Source organism: Andrographis paniculata, unplaced genomic scaffold, assembly GCF_009805555.1.
Source record: "Andrographis paniculata isolate CXL003 unplaced genomic scaffold, ASM980555v1 Contig67END, whole genome shotgun sequence".
Lineage (NCBI taxonomy): Eukaryota > Viridiplantae > Streptophyta > Magnoliopsida > Lamiales > Acanthaceae > Andrographis > Andrographis paniculata.
In genome coordinates this window covers 1,158,999-1,169,118 of record NW_026137603.1, presented here as the reverse complement: position 1 = coordinate 1,169,118, position 10,120 = coordinate 1,158,999, and the positions used below count along the sequence as shown (strand labels likewise).

Sequence of the window (10,120 nt, the reverse complement as noted above, 5' to 3'; positions counted from 1 at the left end):
ACCTATTCAACTTGTTGTAATAAGTTTTTTCATTATTGAGTATAAACTTCTTTCAAAACTGTATACAAGTTCTACTAAAAAGGAATTCAGATAATTTACAAGAAAAATAAAAGTTATGGGACAATATATATATATATATGTATATAGTAACTCTTTGCCAACGGTTTTCAATATACATTTCAAACACTTTAAAAATTATGCAAAAACTGCACATAAGCAAATTTAAGACAATTTGATGGAAAAAGAAAAGTTGCGGGATAACATTTCTAAATAAAGTACACAATTAAGCAAAAAATGTGAGGGAATTTGCTGTTTTACAATATCAAGTTACACAAAATAACGAAATTTCATTTACGATTTTTATCTTATGACAATTTGTTTAAAATTTATATTATGAAAATTTTAAAATCAACTAATGGTTTACGAAAATAATATTTTGGGTCGTTGGATAATAGGCCTAAAAATAATCATTTGCAATTACATGAATTCAATATACTTTTAGCTCGATCAACCAACTTGTACAAAAAGTTGATTCATTTGATTTCAACCACATTCAAAGTTATTCTAAAGTTTTACCGATACATCTTTTAAGATGTTCGAAATAAATAAAAACTAATGTTAAAATTAATTTTATAAAGTGCAAACTTTATATTAAAGTAAATATAATTAGATTATTTATGGGATACATGATATAAGTTACCATTACTTCCAAATAGCTATCGCTAACTTACTATTTCCATTATCGTACTATCACATTCAGTAGATCAAGAACGACCACAAAAGCCAACTATTCCAGATTTTTTTTAACATGTTCTCTTACTGCTTGAAATTGGATTAACTCTACACAACCGATCTAAAATGGCCTAGCGTGGCAAATTCATCACTTACCCATGAGGAACAAAATTGTTTAGGCATTTGAAATCATTCACGCTTCAAATCGTCATTTTTACCTTTCTATGATATTCTTTCTTTCAAATAATTCTTCATTTGGAGCATAAAGGTTTTCAACGCTATAAAAACAAATGTTTTCATTTTGTAAGTATACTATTTTGTTATAACAAGTTTTGAATCTTTGATCCGTAGTTATTCTCTTCATCAACTCATTGAATTCTCGCATCGACGTCAATAAATTTCAACAAATAAATTTAAAATAACTATTCTAAGGGATATCAATATTATGAAAAATCTTTACTTACGATGATTTAGAGCATGTCAACTTAAAACAAACACTTATGAAATTTTCCATTTTCAAAATGTTAATATTTGACCAAATCCACCTTCATTGTACATATTTAACGACGATAATATTTAAAAAATGATTTCCGAGATTGATTTCAGTTCATGCATTCGCATCACAAAAGTATTAACATATATTTTCAAAACATATTTGAAGGGGTAAAAAATTTATATTTAAATTGTAGTAAAACAAATTTAGTGCCCTTCAAAGTAAAACAATTAAGAGTTTTTGGTATTATACATTTTGTAAATCTTATAATTATAATTTACGCAATTCTAGTTGGACAATGAGAATGATTTTGAAATAGTTTTAGATAAATTGTTTGCAGGGATCACATGACCTCGCTTTACGTGAAACAAATATTGCGACAAACACTTTTCATAATATATTTTCAGGAACTTCAAAATTATGCAAATTTTGTACTTCAAATTAATTTGCATCATTACATAGTATAACAAATGTTTGTGGATTAATATAAATTGAAAATTTTAAAACTTGAGCACTTTTTGCATCATCTTAGGTTCTATATGTATGATGTCGCGTGGTATTAGTTCACAATTCATCACATAAATTTTTAAAATACAGAAAAAATTAGGTTTTTTATGTCGTATTTTTCCGGGTTTTATATTAACCAAATATTAGTTCATAATAAGAGTGTGTTTGTCTATGGAGTTTCCATTTCGAGTAGTACAATTTTGAATTACATTATTTATTTGATGTGATTTTTAATGTATATTTAAATTTTACTGTAATATACTATATAAAAATTAATAGTCGAAAACAATAGATAATATATATGATTTCCAACATAAGATACTAACATAGCAGTACTTAATAGTCGAAAGCCATCACCTAATAACAAAATAAAGTAATACATCAAACAAGTTCCACCAACATCTCCACAAAGATACAATCACAAGTACTCTGATCAAACCTAATAATAAACGAGTAGGGACATCTATCATTCCATAACTAAAATTCCCACCACACGAGAAATGACTTCAAAAGTCTAGACAACTATTTCACCTTCACTCCACATGGGCATAACCACATACCATACATTATCACTCACGTTGAACAACCTGCATGGCAAACGAAACCAATATGTTGAGGAAAACATAGCACGGTTCAAAGGTGGCACACAAGCTGCAATTAGAAGTCGTACAAAAAATTAGTTGACTTCGCACAACAATAGCATTCTCCTTTAATATAGTGGAATAAATTCATGAGCTTAAGAAAATAAAATAAAATAAAATAGTATTGCCAACAAGAAATTTGCAAAAACAAATAAATTCAAATAAACCATACTTCAATAGACTTCATCAATGTTTAATATGAATGATAACCTCATATATAATATAATAACTGCCAAAGAAAATAATGAAAAACACATTCAAAGCATCATGTTAAAAACAAACTAAAATTAACAATCATTACCATATAACTATCATAGAATAAATACTTTATTTTTGGCAGTAACAACACGATTCACCCGTAGCCATAAAAACATCCACAATGCAAATCCAAACTAAATCATAGACAATAACTATTCGTTACACATCAAAGGATCTAGCCCACAACCAACATTATTACTCAAGACAAATTCCACTAATCTATCTGTAATCAATAGCTAACATTATTCATCAAACTAAGATCTACAAAATCAAACAAATACAAAAGTTGGAAAACTATGACATGTAACCAATAAACTCGCAAACATATACTATTCATTACAATTAAACACAAAACAACACATGAATACCAACCAAACTAACGAATAATAATCATACTTTAATCTATATTAACAACAAAGTACATGTGTAAACTAACAAGTTGATCATAACGTATTTTTATATAACCTAAATATTTAATTTATTTATTGATACTTTTGGACCAAATCTAAACTAATAATTTTAACATCAACCACAATAAAAAGAAAAATCAAACAACAAAATTCATAGAAAATGTCTCGTTTTGATCTAAAACAAGTTCTAACAATGTAAATATTGATTAATATCCTTGGAATTGTCATTTAATAATATAAATATTTACAACTACAATTAACAAATAATTAATCAAACCTACCTTGAATCTGGTTTGGTGGCATGTCCTATGAATTAGTGCAACTATCATTAAATAACAACACTAGGAAAACATAACAAGTTTAAATCCTGAGTAATCTTAGGTCGCAATATTATATATTGCAATTTTAGTGTCAATGGTGTTGGTTTCTCAACAATTCAGTAGGACTTTTATTGAATTTTATTTTAGGGACCATTTCGAAAGATCATTTTCGGTAACCACATCCCATTACAACAACACATTTTCCTTTAGCTATCAACTATAAACATGCACAAAAAGGAAAAGAAACAAATTATCAAAACTAAGTAAATGATAAGATGACATGTAACAATATAAATCATGCTTGTGTCATTATTACTTGTGGATTACACCCGCTCCAGGGCTGTTGTCATCAATGGTAACCTGGATAACAAGCATCTGAAGAGTTGTTACTCAAAAGCTCAAGAAAGGAGTTCTATATCGATAATAACAAATTTTTTTTTTCGTTAGACTGCATCTTACCTATCTCATTTCCCATTCGACTTACTTGTTCTTCCAAGCTTTGTATACTATTCCGATTTTCCTGTTGAAATTGAAACATGTTAGATGTATGGTTTTCTCGTATCTTGTAAAGAATTACTCGGTACCACTTGAGAGGGTGCTTGGAATCCTCATGAATTGTCTCCAACAGCCTTCAAAGGCTTCTATGTTAACGAACATGGAGCTAACTTAATGGCCCATTTCATTTATCTTCCTTGCATGGTTGATCTCTGTAAAATCAACTTGACCAGATCTACCTTGGAAATGACTTCTGTCTCCCTGGGGAGTAAATAATGCTCTAGCTTGGTATATGCAAACACCAGAGAGTAACACATCTTCTCAGACATGGTATAATATAACTCATGCCCAATGAGGGTTTTGCTCAAGTAATTAATAGCTATTTCTTTATCATTTTTCCACTTATGTACTATTAAGCAACTTACCATCTCATGTGTATTTCGTAAGTACAATTTAAGAGGCTGGTCCCCATGTTGAGGCATCAAGACAGGAGTGTCAGTTAAAGAAGCCTTGATGGCCTCCAAGGCCTTTTGTTGTTCGGTCCCCCAAATAACTTTAGGAGTTTTTACCCGCAGCAATTTCATGATAGGCTTCATCTTCCCTGCAGCATTGGTAATAAATCTCCTTAAATAATTTACCTTATCCAGTAGACTTTGAACCTCCTTGACCGACCTAGGAGAACAAATCGTCATAATCGCCTTGGCTTTATTTGAATCAATCTCGATTCCTCTCTCGTGCACCATAAAACCCAAAAATTTTGTTGCGGATACTCCAAAAGTGCATTTAGTTGGATTCATCTTTAATTTTTATTTTCTTATCCGGTGGAACACTGACTTCAGATCCTCTGAATGACTCTCAAAATCGTCTGATTTGACGACCATATCATCAATATAAACCTCCATAGATTCTCCAATTAAATCATGGAAAATTACATTTATTGCTCTTTGATAAGTAGCCACTATATTTTTTAATCCAAAACGCACCACCTTCCATTCGTAAATTCCCAATGCCCCAGGACACCTAAAATATGTTTTCGGAATTTACTCGTCTACAAGGAAAATTTGATTATAATTAGTGTACCCATCCATGAGAGTAAGAATCCGATTGCATATGATTTGATTGCATATGTGATTATATGCCTTGTTTTGTTATTTAATACCATTTGAATTATTGATATGAGTTTAGATGGGATATATGTTGATGCTCTCGTGGATATCGTTGTTTGGCTCGTTGTTATGTTGTTGATGACAATGTATTGAATCCGGGAGTTTGGGAACAAATTGTGTTATTGGTTGGGAGTCCATAGTGGGACTATTGTATTATTTTATTTTTTTAATAGATTAGATGATTGATTTTGGGGACAGAATCTCTTTTAAAGTTGTTAGGATGTAATATACCCGACTCATAATCAAGTTGGCCCATTAGATGTTTTGTGAAATTAAATATCTTAAGGTTCTTATTATAAATACGTCAACTTCAAATTAATGTATATTTTGGATTTCATATCTGATTTTTATAAACTTTATGTCATTGGATAGGTTTTTAAGTTACCTTTCCAACACCGCAAATGGCGAGTCAATCCCAATCCAAATGAAGGAGTTATAGCCAAACTAATATTCAAAGGTCTGCTGTTTGTTAAAATACATTTTTAAAAAGCGTCAATGTGTTTTTAACTCCACTTTTAAAATACAAAATATTACTTTATCTCTTTTATTTAACCTTTATTTCATCCCCCAAACACTCATACGGAAACCCTAGCCGTCACTCCCTTTCCTCCAACTCAAGTTGAGGTGATTTTGAAGTAAGTTTCATACTTCTTCTTCTTTACTTTTGAAATTTGATTTCATAATATGTGTGCATTATTTTAAGTTATTTCCCTTATTTAAACCATGAAATTACTGTTTTAAAACCTTCACTACCAAAAAAAAAAGGCTATTTGTAGCGGTTAAAAAACTGCTACAAATGGCCATTTTTTGTTATAAAAAGCTATTTGTAATGATTTTGTACCGGATTTTGACCGGTGCATATACTCGAGCTACAAAAAGTCTCTGTACCAACTATTTTCGTTACAAAAAGTGGACGGTCAATGCACTTCTTAATCACTTATTGTAACGGTTTTTGTAACGCAAACTTTGAATTTTCGATGAATTTGTAACGGATATTTCTCGTAATAAAAGAATCGTTACATTAAATGTTCATCCATTTGTAACGGTACTTGTTACGGTATATTTTTTGTTACAATAGCTTATTGTTAGAAAACTATTTAAAACAACATTCAAACTTTTTGTAACGGTATTTGTAACGACCACAATTTCGTAACAATAAAATATTCTTATTCTTTCAATAAAAACTTGTATGATACGAAAAATACTCCCAAACGAAATTACAAAATATAATAATATTACATAAACTATCAATTGCACTAAGTACGCACTGTGTAGAAACATAACTACTTCGCAATTCAGCGTAACATATACGACAAAGCATAAAAATAAACACACAAAAGAAAGTAGAGAATGCAAGTTCAACCAACGGAAATGAGGTTAGCATCAATCCACAAACAAAATTTAATCATCATAGAATCACGTGCCACATTGCCAGCCCCATGCAATGTTAAATTGAACGTACATGGAAGTTCCGGGCGACGAACAAGCTGCAAATATAGTGCAAAAGTATATAAGAATTTAGTCGAGATGGAGCCTATCTTGATGACACAAATGTAAAAACAACAAAATATAGAACAACATAAATAGAATTATTGCATGGACTCTATCTTGATGACACCCGGACCAACATCTATACAACAACACAATTATAGAACAACTAGCAGTATAATCAATTTATTTGATGCATGTAAATCTGTTTGTTTAAACAACTAACTTAAACATGTGTCGATTCAACAACAACAATAAATTGAGTGCAAATGTATCCAAATATCAAACACTTTGAATTATAACAAAAAACAAAGCGGTTTGGGGATAAAATCAAATCATCCACCAGCATCTACAATAATCTTAAATTATAAACATATATGCTCCCCAACAAGACCATATGGAACAAATAGTTTCCGGTTGAGTGAACATTTTCCATCTACCATTTCAATCCAACCTCTTCACCCGATAATAGCCAACCAGTCATCTTTGTCCTTTCTCAAACTGGGGAATGAAATATAGCTGACTTGTGTAGCTTGCATCCTAAGTATGAAAGGTTCATAACTGTGTAACAGTACTCATGTCGCGCTTATGTTTTGGAGAAAATACAAATTTTTAGAAAGAATTTCAAAAATATTGATAAACAAAAATGGTTATTAAAGAAAATAAATACGCCAAGCTAATTGGATATCTCTCATAATCATGCAATACATATTTTGATCAAATATAATTTAGTAAACAATAATTATTCTCAACATATTCAAAAGCTAATTTCAACACATACAACCATTGTAAGTAGAAGTTGAAACAAATTTAAATCAAACATTTAGCAGTGGATGTGCAGACAAGTAATGTCCAAGCTAATTTCAACTATAAATTATGAGGGAAATTAATACATTGATAAAGAAAAAAAACATATCTAGTGAATATTAAATGATGAGAACAATAGCAGACATAACTAGAGATGAGAAGGAAATGAGAATCTCAAACAGGAATACAATAGTTCATCAGTCATGTTATTTTTCCCAATGCCCGATTCCAATCCAGGATCCTACCTACAATGTAATCTAAAAACAGCCCACACACAAACATACATGCATAATAAATAAATAAATGACTATTAAATTAGACTATTATTATGCAGGGCACCAAATACACAACTATTCAAGTCAAGAATAGTTTTAATTGTGAAGCAAAAAAAAGACAAAAATGATTTATTTGTGCAGCAAACAACGCATTCAAAATATGTATTACAAAAAAAATGGATTATGAATTAAAACAGGGGGTTTCTTTAGAATTATTTGATAAAAATTTATATTGTATGGATACGATGTTAATAAGCATCGGAATGAGTAATTTTTCTATTACCATTAAAGCCGGGAAATTGAACAGCTCCACCATTCACTGGACATACTTACCAAATTCCATCCATGGAAACCTGAGAAAACAACCAAAAACTACTACTCATAACATGATTGATTCACACATGTCTTGATTCGAATCATAAAGTTACTCACAACTAAAACAAAAGCTTGTAACTGTATTATTTTAGAAAGAAATGTTTTAATTGGAATGTATTTTGCTCCAACATTCATAACAAGGAGATAAAGATTGCAAACACTACAATTGGAAACCTCCGAGGGATACCAAAAAATACAGCATCCTATGAGAGATTTAAGGAACTGGAAAATGTATGCAATTTGTATCATTGAGCTAACCACCACGCAAAAAATAAACTCATAAATTAACACCAACACAAACAAACAATAAAGTAAATAAAAAAAAAAACAACCTGCATCATGAAAAAATCAACACGAACATGCCAAATTAAACAGATTCAAAGCTAGAAGGCTTCACCAAATCTCATTTCTTCAAAATACGCAAGTTGCGATCCTCACCCAACATTTAGCAAAATAACAAAACAAAAACAGTAGCGGCGCAAAAGAAACTACTACTAAAATCGCCTCAATATAATAAACTAAAACAATAGAATGACGAAACCGTATAAAAAGTGGCTTACCGTCAGCGGGTAGGGGCAGCTCGCGGTCGACGAGTCAAGAAAGGTGGCAGCGGAGCATGGTCAATGGTCGACGGTCGAGGAAGGTGGAGGCGGCGCGGTTCAGGGGTGTGGTATGGATAACTTAAAAGAATAAAAATGAATAAGTACGGGAAGAAGAAGAAAAGTAAAAAAGAAAGATGATGAAAGAATGAAGAAGTAGAAGAATGAAGAAGACAAACAAAGAACGAACAGAGAAGAGGAAGAAGCGGATGCCGGATGGGGCGTGTCTAGGGTTTTTTTAGAAGTCCCAATTTTAATTCTACTTTTTAATTGTATATAATAATTTTAATTTTAAATAAAAAACAGTAATTTTAATTTCAGTTAGTATATATTAATATGTAAATATTATATATGTATATATGTGATATATTATTTAAGATTATTTTAAATTTAGTTTGAAATTTGAAATTAAAATTATTATTGTTGTAACGAAAAATATACTGCAACAAAATTAAAAAGGTTGACCAAATCAAAAATACTATTTGTTACGAAAATAATCGAAACAAAAAATAGTTTTTGTAACGAAAAAATTGTTGCGGATGAGATTCCGCTACAAATGAGCAGTTTTTTGGTAGTGCTTATTCATATTTTTCATGATTTTATCTTTATTTTGACATATTAAATGAATTGTTTGAAATACAAATGAATTTTATATGATTTTCTAAAGTTATACAACCATTTTTTTTACCGGAAAACATTACAGAGTGCTCGACGGACTCTTTGTAACTTTTGAATGCTTTTTTTACGCTTTTGTTTCATGAAATATGTAGATATTTATTTAACCTTTAATTAGAGATCAATTTTGTTCCATTTGGATATAAAATGAATTTTATATAAATTTTCAAAGTTACACATCTTGTTTCTTGACGATGGATCTGTTCAGTATGTTTAACTCCTATTATGTTCTTTCCGATAGTTTATTTTATGTTTTGGTTTACTTGAGCATATAGATATATATGTGTTAGCTTTCATTAGAGACCAAGTTTGTCCCATTTTGGTGTAACATGGATTTTTAGGGATTTTTATAATACCACTGCTTTGTTTTCCGAAATGAACGGACTATTTGAGTTAAGATGATATTCTGGATGTAATTCAAATTAATAATTGCATTTTTGGTCTTTGAAATATAATTTAGGAACTTTAGAGTTGATTTGGCACTAATTTCATAACGTTTGAGCCAACGATGAATTTATGGTGATTTTTAAAAGATCTGTGCTAAATTTGAGTATATTGATTTCTGGAATTGATGATTAGGTGAAGTCTGACCAAACAAAGTCCCACAAGTTGGTGGTATTTGAGTTGGTTAGCTTCCCCTAAGTCAAGTAAGGGGTTAAATAGCATATTATAGTTATATCTCCTTATGTGATATATGGTGAACTTGCTATTAAGAATTGATTATTTGTGTCTGCCGTGGATTTGGCTAGACTTAGCCATTGATTGACAAGTCGATTATTAATTTGTTTATGCCGTATATTTGGCTAGACTTAGCCATTGATTGACAAGTCGATTGATAAATTGTATAAGCCGTGGATTTGGCTAGATTTAGCCGTTGAT

General features: G+C 30.4%; 1 long non-coding RNA gene across 1 annotated transcript; it reads right to left on the bottom strand.

Annotated features, from left to right (window-relative positions):
• Positions 1-6,215: 6,215 nt before the first annotated feature.
• LOC127263252 (uncharacterized) lies at positions 6,216-8,769 on the bottom strand. The gene is made up of 3 exons (XR_007841410.1): positions 8,528-8,769; positions 7,876-7,945; positions 6,216-6,509 (listed from the first exon to the last, which is right to left on the bottom strand). It is a non-coding gene; the product is annotated as an uncharacterized LOC127263252 (long non-coding RNA).
• Between the last annotated feature and the right edge of the window lie 1,351 nt (positions 8,770-10,120).